We start from the raw sequence: 14,990 nt of genomic DNA on the forward strand, positions 1-14,990 counted from the left end.
TAACGAGCATCCCCCCAGGAAGAGAAGGATGCGGTGACAGACCATGGAATGGCAATTAAATCAAGTCACTTGTAACGACAACTGGCAACATGAAGTGGGCTGCTCCTAAGTTCACCCAACTCTGAGGTGAGTGACTATAAGTGGGAAGGATACCGCTGATTGATATAGAACAGTGTATGTGAGAGGGTTATTTAAACTAGAACTTGGCATGACCAGCTAGAATTGTCAAACTTATCCTCTGATATTAATCAAAAGCAAAAGTTACAGCTGGACTAGTATCAGCACAAACAGTGTCATCTTCACCTCCTCCAACTTACACATAACTTCATACAGTACTGCTACAGAGAGGCAGGGTCACAGCCAATTCAATTCAATTTTATTTATATAGATAGAGCCAAGTCACAGTAATAGTCACCTCAAGGCACTTTATATTGCAAGAAAAAGATTCTATAACAATACAAAGAAAACCCCAACAATCAGACAACCCTCCTATGAGCAAGCACTTGGTGACAGTGGGAAGAAAAAAAACTTCTTTTTACCTCCAGCAGAACCAGGCTGAGAGGGTATCCGGTGTAACGTCTGCGTCAAACCAAACACGTGACGACCCCTTGGGAAATAAGGGAGCAACTGAAACTACTTTCAAAAGCCGCTTTAGCCATTTGTTATCATTAACTTAGCTCCTAGCGGCTAAGGCTAAAAATTAAACCGTAATATGAATGTGAGAGCTAGGCAGCAAGACAATTAGTCCTGCCCATCTGTGATGTTAATAGACAGTGTTAATTTAACAGGATAGCACAATAGTTTTGTCTAGAATTAGTTATGCTTATTTTAAAGTCTGAAAAAATTGACTCGAGTGTTTTCGGTGCTTTCATTCAAATTCCGTTCTTGTCATTCTAATCCTGTTTTTTCATTCAAATTTTGTCATTTTCATTCTAATTCTGTTAATTTAGTTCAAAATCCGTTGTTGTCATTCTAATTCTGTTGTTTTCATTCAAATTCTGTTGATTTCTTTCAACTTCCGGTGTTTTCTTTCAAATTCTGTTCTTTTCATTCTAAATCAGTTGTGTTCATTCTAATTATGTTGTTTCCATTCAAATTTCTGTGTTTCATTCTAATTCTGTTGTTTTCATTCGAAAGCCGTTGTTTTCCTACTAATCCAGTTCTTTTCATTCAAATTCCAGCAACTAGAGACAAACAGTGGCAGCCTATTTTACTGAGGATTTTCACTGATAGAGATATCAAGTTCAAATTCAAGTCTTTTGACAGCCCTGCAAACAATTACCAACTACAAAGTAATGAGCAACAACCAAATAACTTGTACTCATCACTTGATAAGGCTTCACAACCGAGCCACGAAAGAAGCTGAAGGATCTTCAGTTAAAATATAAAACTATCCATGCTAGCTTCAATAGTTTTATATATGCAGCTACTCAAGCTAGCATGAGTTTGGGTAGCTTCATATAAAACAAGGTAATTATTCACTCCTCAGCTTCTCCATTTTGATGTCATGATAAGGAACATTAGCCACCTCATCACAAAGAGTGCACAGCAAAGCAACGGATCCTCAATTCAGTCTGGCAATGCTTGACAAACTGAGAAACGAGAGCAGCGAAGCCTAGAACATACAAGTGAGTCCAGCCTTAGAGCAGCTATGTGAGATTCTCTCTTTCAATTGACTTGGATTAGCTCGTTGCCAGAATTACGTGTAATAAAATCCAGTTATAAATTTGAGATTCGCCTCAAAGGGCAGCTTGCGACAGTCGCTTCTTCTGAACAACCCGCGAAAACCTTATGCTGCGGGGTTATCTGAAGTTTAACTTTAGCCATGTCTAACTATAGAAACACGTGTACTTCAGAGAAATGCTAAATAACATGAAAATTCCTCAAGCTTAGGTGGAAACTTCCCATAGCAGCGATTAGATATTCGCAGGCTGAAACGCTTCCTTCTTTATCTCCCTCACACACAACCTTGAACACACATTTTTACTCAGCACCTAAATTTAAATCTGTGACACTGAGACTGATCTGCTGCTGAACCGATGAGTCTCTAGCTAACTCTACAGTATGTTAATGCTATTCATTGGAAAGCATCAAAGTCTAAGTTCTTCAAGCTGCCCTGACTTTAAGCTAAAAGGAAAAAAAGAAAACGTACTGCACATTTTACATCATGAAAAAGATGCCACTACATAGTTCTACTACAGCACATCTTTGGAGCAGAGTTTTACAGATTAAAGAGAAATATTAATAGCAATCAATGAGATGCCTAACGTAAGTGTTCTTAACCAATACATATGTAAAAAAGAAGAACTAAAATGGCAACTAATGCCTCGGCAGATTCTGTAGTTTGCCAAATCACTTCAGTGGAATTGTCTCGTCTAAGCAGCACAACCATAGGCTTATTTAAAGGGGAATGAAAGAGGATTGTCAGATTATTAACACAAGTTAATAAATGCCTACCCTACAGCAACTATAATCATTAAGGCTGCTAAACATTTATTTTTTTTCTTTTTTCAGTCAGATCAGTCAGTCGGAAGAATCAACTTGAGCCAAAAGCAGAGCACAATCCAGCCAACAGCAAGAAAACAAAACAAAGCCTTTGAACAAATAATCAAAGTCTTTCTTCTAGCAAAGAATGTGTTTCAAATTGTACAGCCAATTGATCTGACTGTGTATAGAGGCTGTGTACTGCTTGAACGTACTTTGACTTTCATCGTTGACGGATGCACCGTGCAAAGGATAATAATTGATGTGAAGATACACCGCACGTGGCTTTGAAATTATTTGATTAGAATAGTCAGTATACAGTATGTCTGCTTTAATGGTTAAATGTATAGCAATGCAGACACCTTAGGGGACCGGTGCTCAGCAATTGTTTATTTTCATATATGTTCGTATCATATATAACCACACAAACCCAAATGTGAAAGCAATTTGTCTTGAGTGCACCTTTCTCTAAAAATGTCCCTCTCCCATCTGAAACAAACAGCCCCGAGAGCAAAAATAAACTTAAGAGCTAAGGCGAGCAGACATGCTGTAGCTACCACTGAGAGCTGAGCGGCACAATGCAAATAAGCTTTCACACCATAACAGACGACCCACATCTCCATGCTAGGCAGCCGAGATTCAATATCGGAGGACAAGGAGTGCTGCGTCCCCAGGCCCTTCTTGCAAAGTGGCCCATAAATCAAGAACCCTGTTGAGAGCTGGTCTCTGTGGGTCTTGTCCAGGATTCGGGAAAAAGAGCACAGCTCTGGCTCCAGTAATCCACCCCCCCCAAACAGCTTTAATGCAACAGATGCCTTTGCAGCGTAAAATTATGACTATCATTAGCCAACCTGGGGACCAGATTATTACTGCAATTGTTTTGTTCAGATATATAGATGATGCTGCCCAGCCACAGATACAACTGGATTGGGTTTAACTGTAAATACCAATTAATGATTGTTTTTAAATTTGAGACCTCACATAATACAGTAGTACATGCAAGAACACTCAGAAAATTATAAGAGGTAACTTGAAAATTAGCTTAGTGTACCTTCCTTGCACAAACTATTATTTAAGCCTTGCTGACATCAACATTTAGAGGAGAAAGTGCTGAGCTGTGCAACATTGCAGCTTCACTTGGCTCATCTTTTGCCAGAAAGTACTACATGTATTGGAGGTATGTTATTGTGTCATGAAAATGTGTAATATTTGCATAGCAATCAAACTGAGGATAGTATGATTGCTATTTCATGCAAAGTGGCCAATACTAATACATATTTTATTAATGTCACAAAATGCTGAGAAACATTTTAAAAACAGACGTCGTAACATAGAGCATAATCCCAAATCAGTTTTTATTTGTTGCCCTGGGACAGACTGGCGACCTGTCCGGCCCAGGGTGTACCCTGCCTCTCACTCCAAGACAGCTGGGATAGGCTCCAGCGCCCCCCGACCCTGAAAAAGGATAAGTGGAAGCGAATAGATGGATGGATCAAACTTGTTGTTCTTGTCCATTAATTTTGTAGCACCAATAGTGAAGGGCATTTGGCAGAACTTCCAATTATTATGCATGCTGTGTGACTTGGTTTAATCACAGTTCTATAACTTTTGTTCAATTAAAAAAGTGAAAAAAACAAAACCCCCACAACATTTCAACTGACTTAATTAGCACTTTAACTTTCATTAAGTGCTACATATTGTGTGCAATAAAAATATTTTCATTCTAAGGAGATAAGGTCATTACCTTAAATTAAGGTAATCAGAATTCTGCCAGTTTTATACAATCAGATTCATAAGTTTTTAGACAATGATGGGTTTTTTTTTTCCTTTTTAATGTTACCTCTAGGGCCCGTCATAGTGAATTTTAAAATCATGCATTCAATACGCAATTTCAGTAAAGACTTCAAACTTTCATTAAAGAGGTTTAACAAAACTATAGCATTGACTAGGAATTGGCACCATTTCTATACACAGTCCACTGTTTTGAGAAGCTCAAAATTAACTGAACAACTGACTGACGAGTTTCATCTCCCGGTGAGGCCTGGATGTGGAGTTCGTTTCAAGTGTTGAACTGTTAGATGTTCCCTTGAGCAATCAGTATGAGGTAAAAAGTGATGCAACCATCTGTTGCATTCATAGAAATAAGGCAGGACCAAAAGACCTGAAAGACCCTGGAAGATTGTAGAATTCTTTCACTGGTTAAGAAAAAAAAAACCCTCAAAACATCCAACCAAAACCAAGAAGCACAATATTTTAAAAATACAATAAGTCTCACTGCATATAGTAACTCACGTGGAGGTATTCTGAGATTGGCCATCAAACTTCATATGGCTATGAATAGTTTGTTGTAGGAAAACAAAAGAAACTGTCCCTACTATGATTGGTGACACTCTAAGGTTACACTGTGGACACAACAAGAAGAAGATTCTCTGGACAGCTCTGAAAATCCCTTTTCACAGATGTATGTGACACATTTTGTCAGTATTTACATATGAATGTGCGATATGGGAGGTTACTTTAACCTTATCATTTAATAGTGGTCAGTGGCTAAGTTCATCCTTGGCTTCATGGGGACATTCATGCCAAATGTTAAGAAATTCCCCCAAAGTATTCATGAGAATGGAAACTGAGAACCTGGACACATAACACTATGGAGGCCAAAAAATAGAAGCTACAATAGAGTTGAATAACTCTTTCATTTGTTACAAAGCACTTTATACTGTAAGGCATGTGATAAGCCTTCAGCCTCAAATAATACTAAACCTGGATTTCATGGATTGAGTTTCATCTTCTTACCTGTATGTGTAAGACACACACACACACACACGCACGCACGCGCACTGCAGTTTTTGACTCAACATTAACTCTGGCTGTGTGTGAAATTACCCTTTCAGCAGGGGTTACATTGGGATTTGTGAGAAAGGGGAACCCTAGTCTAGTGGGCTTGATGCTCAAGGACCCACTGCACACAGTGAAAGTGGGGGCTAATTCTTTAAAAGAAAGTAGGTCCACTAAAAATTACACACATTGTGTTCTGTGGATGTGTATTGTCCAGAATAACAAAGACGCCGTTTCAGACACAGTCTCTAAACACCAATTTACAAGTTACAAAGAAACAAATTCCACGGCGTTAAAATCTCAGAGTCAGACGTGCCAAATTATGAGTGTAAGTGTATTCTTAATTACTTTTAAGGAAAAAGGCCAACCTACATAAACCAATCATTTCTACTCATTTATATTTCGTGATTTGCTTTTTTTGTCGTATTTTTTAATTAACATCTACATACAATTGATGGTTTGGGAAACACTGATAATACTGTCATACATAAGTAGAAGAAAATGAATCTTTGCACTGACCCAACAAAGAATCAGTGCAGCAAATTATGGGTTCAGTGTAATTAATTGTGTTTTCATTATTAGACAGATTTTCTGTAGCTTTATTTTTTTATTCACTTCAGTGATTAGATGAGTTCTGTGCTCACAGTAATGAAAGTACTGCAAATATTGCATTTAAGCAGCATAACAGGAAAACTCCCTGTAATAACCCACTTAATATACCAGAAAAAAAGGAAGGAGAAAAAAAACAGCCCTGCTGGTGCAGGATTCGTCGTCAGCATGACTGCTTTGTTCCCAGTGTTTTCACTGAAAACATGAATTTCTAACAGCTCAGTTGTTTGCTGTGTAGAACATCATCGAGACAGATAAAATTCTGTAAGATCCCAACACAAAGTCCGATGATTTAAATAATCAATCTGAAGTACAGTAACGTACGAGAGTCTTGAGTCATCCCCGATTTCTTTATATTTTGCTTCCAAGAAGCCAAACTGTCTTGTCTTTTTTGGTGGTCTTAAAAATGGTTTTCCAGGCTTTCTGAAGGTCTTTCAAAGTTTTTCTTTGGCCATTAGCTGCTTTTCTACTCACTTTCAGCTCAGTCTTTGTGCCTGATCATTTTCAGAGGAATGTTTGTTGTTTGTTAAGCCACTTAACCTAGATCTATGATTCATTCAAGCATAAAACAGACACTTAACTCAATGAATCATTGATATGTCTACACATGACAGACAACTTAGCACAGAATTAAATTTAAATATCATCTTTATGCACTTTGTTATTAGTTGCCTGTTGCAAAAACACATCTTATGTTCCCATTTACTTTAGTTGAATCTATGAACGATGCAAAAGACGATAACACGGATTGACAGCGTCAGGACAAAATCCAGCAAAGACCTGAGACAGGACCAAGGATGTGCATCTAGCCCTTCAGTTGATCCATTTACTGCTCACAGTACACGGGTCCTTATGAAAATTCAAAAGCATTTCTGAAACATGGGAAACGGGACAGGTTGAGGTATTGCAAATTACACAAGAACTGGACTGAAACCCAAAAACTATTCCTGAAGACTACTTAAAGAAATGACAAGAAAGCTTCTTTCAGTTCAACCTGTGTTAAGGAATAAAGGTGGTCATACCAAATATTGACGTTCAAGCTCATTATAATTACAAAAACTGTGTTTTTGCCTTAACACAGTAACACTGATTCCTATTTTCCTAGCAAAATACAAAGAAATGAAGACTTTTGCACAGCACTGGATTGATAGTCACACACATCTGAGTAACTAGAGGTGTTTTAAAAAAGAAATCCCCCCAAAAATCGGGTGACATTCTGTATTTGTTTGTTGTGGTACGAGTGGCTTTGTAATGGTAAAATAATGAAGGAAACAGAGCTGATCTCTGGCATGTCAGGAACTCAGCTCCAGTGGGTTTGACCCAGTTTAACCCCATCCTTTAATTACTTTTATATAACAAACACTCAGTGGTTTAATTAATAGTATGAATGCCATGTTGTGAGCTCAGCGGCAGGTGTAATATCACATCATGATGTTTAATGTAACAACATTGTAGCGCTGGAATTTTACACTTAAAAATGAATAACCTCAACACAAAGCTAAAAACACCCGAATTGATCCGAAGAAAGTTCACCGCGCACGTGTTGCCCTCAGCTTGACATATCGGTTTAAAATTAGCTGTAAATACAATGTTGCCCCGGGTCTCATGTGAAGTGGCTAATGAAGAACTGCTAATGAAGCGCTCCTTGATTTCACTCACTGTTAATCCCTAGACGTAGCTGTTCTATTTAAGCTCCCGCCTGGCTCAGAGGGGAGAATTTGGCGCAAACACTCTCAGCGTTCCTACCGAGGGGTAGCCATGTGTGCATTTACACGGAGTATGCAAATAGGCCACGGCTCCCACTCGAGTAGCTGCTGTATATTATAGCATGAGTATTTTCTTTCGTTGCTGCTGTTGCTGAGACCGTCCTAAATTGGTTTGTAAAAATGCTCTGAATATCTCGACACCAGCCACTTAGAGTGCAGGTCAAAATGTGAATACAGATTGCTAGTTGTGATAGTGTTTTGATAACATTAAAGAGCCATTTCTCTTCTGGTATGCATTTATCCTGCAAAATAATGCAGCCTGGCTTCCTTTTTTTCTCCTCCCAACTGGCATCCTGTACGACTTTTTTGTTTTTATCGCCACACCAATGTATGGAGTGTCACAACAAAGCCTTCATGAATGAGTAAGCACAGATCCTATGAAGAGACGAAGGGAAATGGGAGGAAAAATTGCTCATTTTGCTTCCCTTGGCATGCAATTTCCATCCTCTATCCACATCTCTCTAAAAGCTATCTAAAACACATCAACTTCATCTTTCTAGGCTGGATGGGTCTCAGAGGATCACCTCCAGACATGGCGCGATGACAGTGGGGCTGAAAAGAAAGGATGAAAATGATAATTCTGTTCTCTTGCTTATAGCAATAGGCTTCTCATTCTAGTGCTGATTAAAAAGTGGGGGGAAAAACATTCATTTTCGACGTCAGTTGCCTCTAGCAAAGAAAAATACCGTATATTGAGGTAACTGATCACGCCTCGGATGGCCGTTTCATCAGAGAAAGTGCAACACGACTATTTCGCTGCCTCCTTTCCATTTTACCCATGTAACAATTGACCAGCACAACATTTTAGCTCGGGGGCATGCTACACTGTGGCTGACCCCAAGTTCTTTTATTTTCTGCTGTAACAAATGGGGAAATAAACACTTTCAGATTTCATTTGATTCGGGTCAGCTTTATTCTTTGATTCCGCCCCCACCACCATTGATAGAAGCACACAAATGCAGGACAGCCTCATGTGTATATGTGTGGGATTTTTTTTTTTAAGAGCAATGCAAAGAGACAGCTAGAGATGATGCCATTACCATCCTTTTATTGAGGCATTTTTCTGTTCGAAATGCAGAAAGTAAATAAAGCTAGCATGGCAGAGGCAGACACTCAGCTCAATTCACATCCACACATGAAGGCATTCAGATAAAGGTCTAAAAAAGAAAAAAATGGGTGGCCATGAAAATGATTTGCAAGCAAGTCCATTGTTTATGACACCTCTCTGCTGAGTAACAGCAGGAAAGGGCGCGCCCAGGGCTCAACTGCCATGAAGTGAATGCGGGACCCAATTCTGAAGACCATTTATTTTTCCATACAGCCTGGTCTGCCATCCTCATGCGACTGTGGACTCAAAGGATGATTTTCTTTGCATGAAAACTATTTGGAGACAAAAACGAGAGCACTGCACACTACTTCTGTCAAACTCTTTGATCTGGCCTCGCGTAACCTACATGATGACGGTTACTCAACCGTATAAAATGATGCCAACCATGGACTGCTGTGCTCTAGAACAGATGTAGCAGAACTGCGATCCACCAGCCAGGTGATGACAAATATTATGTCGTAGGACAGTGTTTTTGTTTTGTTTTAAATTACAGTAAGTAGTAAACAGTTACTCTGTAAAATTTCACAAATCAAAAGATTTGGATTTGCAGATTTCAAGTATAAAACCAAGAAGTTCTGCTCACTGATTTTCCAGCATCAACTATTATGATCCAAACCAAGGGCACCAAACTACATCACTACATAATAAGCTGGAACCCATCAAAACCTGTCATCCTCATTTCCAGCTCATTATTTTTCATTCTTGGGTTGCACTCAAGCAAGTCTGCATGAATAACATTTAAAAGTATTAGATCTTTCTCTAATACTGGGCCTTGATGCCGCCCCTCAGTTCTAACTGTCTATAGCAGGCCTTTGTAGCTCCCACTCTTCACCACTTATAGGGACCATTTTAATGGTGGTTGCACAGCCATGCTGCCATTTATAGTGCCGCTGAGCGCGTGTTCACTGCAGTATTCTGCCAAATGATAGGTGTCAGTCACCGTTTAGACAAAACCAAGTACAAGAGTAAAAGACATCAAAACTGGAAGAAAAGAAATTGAAGAGGTTTTTTTGTTGTGGAGGTTTTCGCCAGAAAGTCTCCTTTTGAGTTGAATTTAAGATTCTGCGCTGATACATCATTGCAGTGGCGGTAAAAAATGACACAACTATACACATGATGTTACAAAGGTTGAATTTACGTAAGAGCATCCAAAACAGGGGTGTCAAACTCAAATATACAGTGGGCCAAAATTCAAAACTGGAACAGAGTCGCGGGCTAACGTTAATATTTATTGAAATATATTTATTCCTCCAGATATAAGAATGAATCTTTTCTTTTGGACTCAAACACGTTTTGCTGAAAAACTGAATATGGAACAAGCAAAGCTTAATACTAAACAATATATATATTAGCTGTATAATACCAGTAGGCCAGCTCTGATAGTAATTTGGTATGGCTTCGCGGACCAAATGTAATTAGGCTGCGGACCAAATTTGGCCTGCGGGCCAGAGTTTGACACCTATGATCTAAAACGACATCTTAGCTCGACTTCACCACCAGATGTAACACCACTTTCGGTGCGCAATGCCATCCACCAGTGCAAAAACGGTCTCTAGGGTCTAAACAGCCCAAATTGTGTGCCTGAGATTAGTATAATAGGTAGATGCACTCTCTCTGACATCATACAGAGCCAAGAGTATTAAATACTGTCTTAAAATGAGCATTCGGAAATCTGATCCTCTGGCTGAGATTACAGAAGTTAAGGAAACCGATAATATGCCCCCTTTAATGAACTTCCCATTTACAAAATTAGTAAAATATGTTAAAAAAAAGTTTTTTTCTCAACCAGTCACTCTGCTGTTGTTCTAAGGAAGATGTTTATTTGATTGAAGCCCACCCACAAGTAGAACCGAACAATGAACAAATCTTAAGGCTTCCAGTGACTGTATTTATCAAGCACAGACACAGTCAAAATCACAACTATTTGGGGTATAAAAGGTCTAAAAAGACAATATAAGGTCAATGGGAGTTCTGATGATGCCGCAGTCCATCTCCAAGCTGCTATGACCTCATTCGCACTGCAAACCTTCATCGCTGAGAACCGGTGACTGTCACTGCATGCTCTAATTATATCTCTGTTAAACGAATATACTAATTAACTAACATATTAATCAAGCCATTGTGCATGAAACCAATATATTTGGCCTCGATACTGCAATAAAATTACACATACTAGCTCTCGTGGCTGATTTCTTTCTAAGCACATTAGTTGAATTAATCTGCAAAAAGCTCCATGGTTTCAGAAAAAATTTCCAAACAAGGAAATCAAGTATCTCCAAATAATTTCCATTATGGAAAGAGGAGACATCATATAGAGTTATTACATTATATAGAGATACTTTAAGGCCTTTATATGTAAAGTAGATACTACCAGTTTTTACTGTCCCTCAAGTTCACAAACCAAATTAGCCACATCTAACTGCTTCAAAGGCAGATTTTCTCTTGTAGTCACAAGTCATGATTCTTCTTGAAATGGGCGAAGCACCATGCCCAGACACTCTGTTATCTACCTGATCTACCATACTTGTCAATTCATGACGTGACGGCAGCAACAAAAATAAATAGCTCTGAATCAGATCGATGCCCAATGATTGCGACGGAAAATGGAACAAGGCGCGGGGAAAGAGGAATCTCATCTCGAGGGGAATTGGATTTTGAGAAAGATTTAACCGAGGGCTCGTCTGTTATGCATGTAGCCCACATCTTCTTGGATTCCACAGCAGCTAATAACTTTAGCAGGAATGGAAGGTTGTTCGAGCTCCAGCTGTGATATTTGAACGTATGCACGCGGTCGCACGCGGGCATAAATACGCAAGCTGGATCGCCTCTCAGTATTTCCATTTCCCCTTGAGTCCTATTAATGTCATTTAGCAGCCATGATTGAGGTGGCCCACTCTCAGCTTCCACACCAGCATTCCTGCTCACAAATCCTCATCAATTGCTCCAATCAGTCTTACCACAGAGCCAATACTCTACAGTGAGACAACTCTTATTTCCCACCGCATTAATGAACTCTTTCATTTGAAAGCCTTTGACTGTCTGCCTCTTGATTGCAAAGCCAAGGCCAATAGGCCTCGGTGACAGCTCCTTGAAAATTAAAAGTATCAATCAAGACAGGAAGGGGAGGGGGGAAAAAGTTGTAATGGTTTCAGATTCTCCTGTCGAGCAGAGAGAGAAGGGGAAGCTAAATGGGATCAGGTGGCATTTCAAAATGCATGTTGGGGCTCGTTTTACCTCGTTTTATTGCTAGATGGGTGGTACTTGCAGGATAAGGGTTAAAATGTTAGATAAGATAATTAAACATGTTAAAGGTTCATTTTTATGAATCAGTGGGATGTAAATCCAATTATTTGTACTGAAAAACTCATGTTCGCTGTTGTCTGTGCACCTTGAATCGGTTGACCTGGTAATTCAGCCCTGATGAAGGATTCCAAGTAATGAAAACAACATCTTCAATCACTTCATTACCATATCCTTTAAAGCTACACTTGATTCGTCAGAAGAGGAGTTCAGTGCTGCTGGGTAAACTTGACCAGCATTTTTAAAAAAAAAAAAGGAGAAAAAAGTGCTAACACTGGATGACATAATCTCCGTCTAAATCAATTTCGGTGTGAAAGCACTTGACTCAGCTCAATATGTAGCTGCAGGGCTTCTGTTAAGTGGCTGCTGCCACTTACCTATTAATTCATGTGCTACCGGTTGCGCTCGTGGTCAAGATTAACCCCATATGTCGGGATTTAAAAATAATAATAATAAAATAATACCACAAGGCAAAGGAAGACATGTGCCGGAGCGTTTAGGAGAAACTGAAGGGGAAAGATTATGAACAAATCATGATGCAAGGAGGTTTTGGAGCAAGCAATGATACTGTTAACAGAATTAGAAAATGCCTTTGCAAGACTGAGGAGCTGTCTGGAAGTAAGGATTACACTGCCTGCGGGCTATGGCGTGCTATGGTTTTGAAAAAAAAGAAAAAGAAAAAAAAAAGCATGGCTGCAGCAGTTGTTACTTGATGGGAAAAAAATGGTGACATACAGCTTGTAAGGCTACAGAGCCTTCTATCACTCATGTGTAGGGAGTGATGAGGGAGTATGGATTTTATGCATTTCTTTTTTTAAGCCAGCATCTGTTCTAACTTTTACATCAGTATCACTTTCCTGATTCTCAAATATGTTCAGTGGGTAAAAGCCAAACCACCACGACAAGCTCCACTCTGGTCAGAGCCAGACTGGAGCTTCAGACATTCAGATGTAGCCATTCTTGTATTTTGCTTGTTTACATTATTGTATTTTGCACAACTCTGTTGCTTGTGAAGCTCGCACACAAGAATTTCACTCACATGTGCTGTACCAATGTACCTGCACATGTGATGTGACAATAAAAGTGATTTGATTTGATCCACCCAGAGGAGGGAAGCAGGCAAAAGGAGGAGAAGCACAGAGAGAGCTGACTTGCCAAGCAACCACTCAGCAGAAATAATGTGAAATATAACTACGGCTGGGTTCTACTCCCATCCCTCCTCACTCTGGCACACGTTATTTCCCCCCTCCACCAACACACGATCGTGCTCTCTTACTTTCACAGGCGCACGTACACAAAACACGCACGCATGCTGACGCACCGGAGAGATGTGCAAATGCGCACAGTGTTACACAATTAACGTCGAGAAGGAGGAGGGGAAAAGAGAGAGAAGAAGAATGCGTAAAAAGAACAGTTGGTGTGCGCTGACGGACTAATCCGCTCGGATAGTTACGTTTTGAATGAAGGATACAGAAGAAGACTTTCAGCGGTCCACTTCTACTGCCGTACTGCAGCCGTGAACAGCTCCACACAACAGAGGAGGCTCTAAAGATAAAAAAAAGGAGCCTCTGGGATTTACGCGTAACAGCGGGACAAATGCGTTCTATCCAAAAATGCGCATTTAAGCGCTGCGTGTTGGGATTCCGTTTATTAAAGGTGGTAGATAGTCAGGAGGATCGTGTGCGCGCACAGAACATGAAAATGTCAGTGACAAAAATGAATCGTGGGTTTAAACAGATCCACGGGGGGCAGCATGGTCCAACTTTGGCCAAAGAAACAATTGCATTTAACTTACCAACAAGCAGTTTCCAAATGATGGCGTACACTTTGTGGTTAGTTCTAATAGCCCCACACCATCACGGTGTATCCGAATCTGCTCCGGTCGACAGAGTAAAGCAGAAAGGGTTTAAAAAATAGAATACAATAAGGAATTCCAGGAGAGAGATAGTCCACTTCTCCAAAAAGAAAAAAAAGAAAAACGCAGTGTCTGTCCCCAAATTACATATTGCCAGTCCTCGCTGGCGCAAATTGGAGCGCAAAAATAAAACCAAAAAAAGAAAAGAAAAGAAAAAACAAAACACCTGCAGCCGGTCACTTTCAAACAGCAGAAAAGAAGAAAATCATGACAGTGATTGGAGGAATGTTCGACGGAAATCAATCAAGGGCAAGATCGGGAGAGGCAATTAGTCTGGTTATCCTGTTAAATCAGCTGCACGGCGGCTCACGGCCACGGAAGCCCGGCAGGTGAGCTTTCAGCTTTAAGCACGACTGCTCGAGAGCGAATTTCCAAAGTGATGTGCAGAAAAAAGGCACACCAGAAGCCTCCTCTCTCTCTCTCTCTCTCTCTCTCTCTCTCTCTCTGCCAGTGCCGCTGTACCGACACCAGATGCGTCAAGTGAGGACAATTGAACCCAAGCAGCACAGGACACGACGAGATTTCCCTTCAACATAAAAGTCGAGCGCGCACTGGCGGTTAAAAAAAGAAGAAGGGCTGGCTGAATGACCCACGTGGGTCTAAGTAAGAATTGTGGGGTGTAGCTAAAAGCTCCATACACTGTGTCACAGTGTATTTACATTAATAAGAAGTAGCACAGATCCGGTGGAACTGCACCCTCTGCCCATTTCTTCCCCTCTTTCCTCGTTATTGTGATCGAGAGCAAGTTCGACACTCTTTCCCTTTCCCCAGAGTTGCTTTTATTTTGAAGAACAACTCTTATTTTCTCTTATTTTGTCTGCCTTGACATTTGCTTTCTCTCAGACCTGCGGTCCTCTGGAGTCCTCATCCTCCACATGGCGCACTGGCAGAAGCTCACCAAAATACGCACGGGAGGATAATCATCCTCATTATGCGCCTGCTTCGACAAACAAACACAAATGTGGAGAGA

At 40.1% G+C, this 14,990-nt stretch overlaps 1 protein-coding gene across 2 annotated transcripts in view; it reads right to left on the reverse strand.

Annotated features, from left to right (window-relative positions):
* The window catches only part of LOC102314322 (interleukin-1 receptor accessory protein-like 1-B), a 322,298-nt gene extending 307,843 nt beyond the window's left edge, over positions 1 to 14,455 (reverse strand). For both annotated transcript variants that reach the window (XM_005919973.3, XM_005919972.3), the window contains exon 1: positions 13,901 to 14,455. The gene's annotated coding sequence lies outside the window, so the exon portion shown is untranslated. The remainder of the gene's footprint in view (positions 1 to 13,900) is intronic.
* Between the last annotated feature and the right edge of the window lie 535 nt (positions 14,456 to 14,990).

The sequence above is a fragment of the Haplochromis burtoni genome, unplaced genomic scaffold (genome assembly GCF_018398535.1).
Source record: "Haplochromis burtoni strain Fernald_Lab_line unplaced genomic scaffold, NCSU_Asbu1 Contig_40, whole genome shotgun sequence".
In the NCBI taxonomy this organism is placed as follows: domain Eukaryota; kingdom Metazoa; phylum Chordata; class Actinopteri; order Cichliformes; family Cichlidae; genus Haplochromis; species Haplochromis burtoni.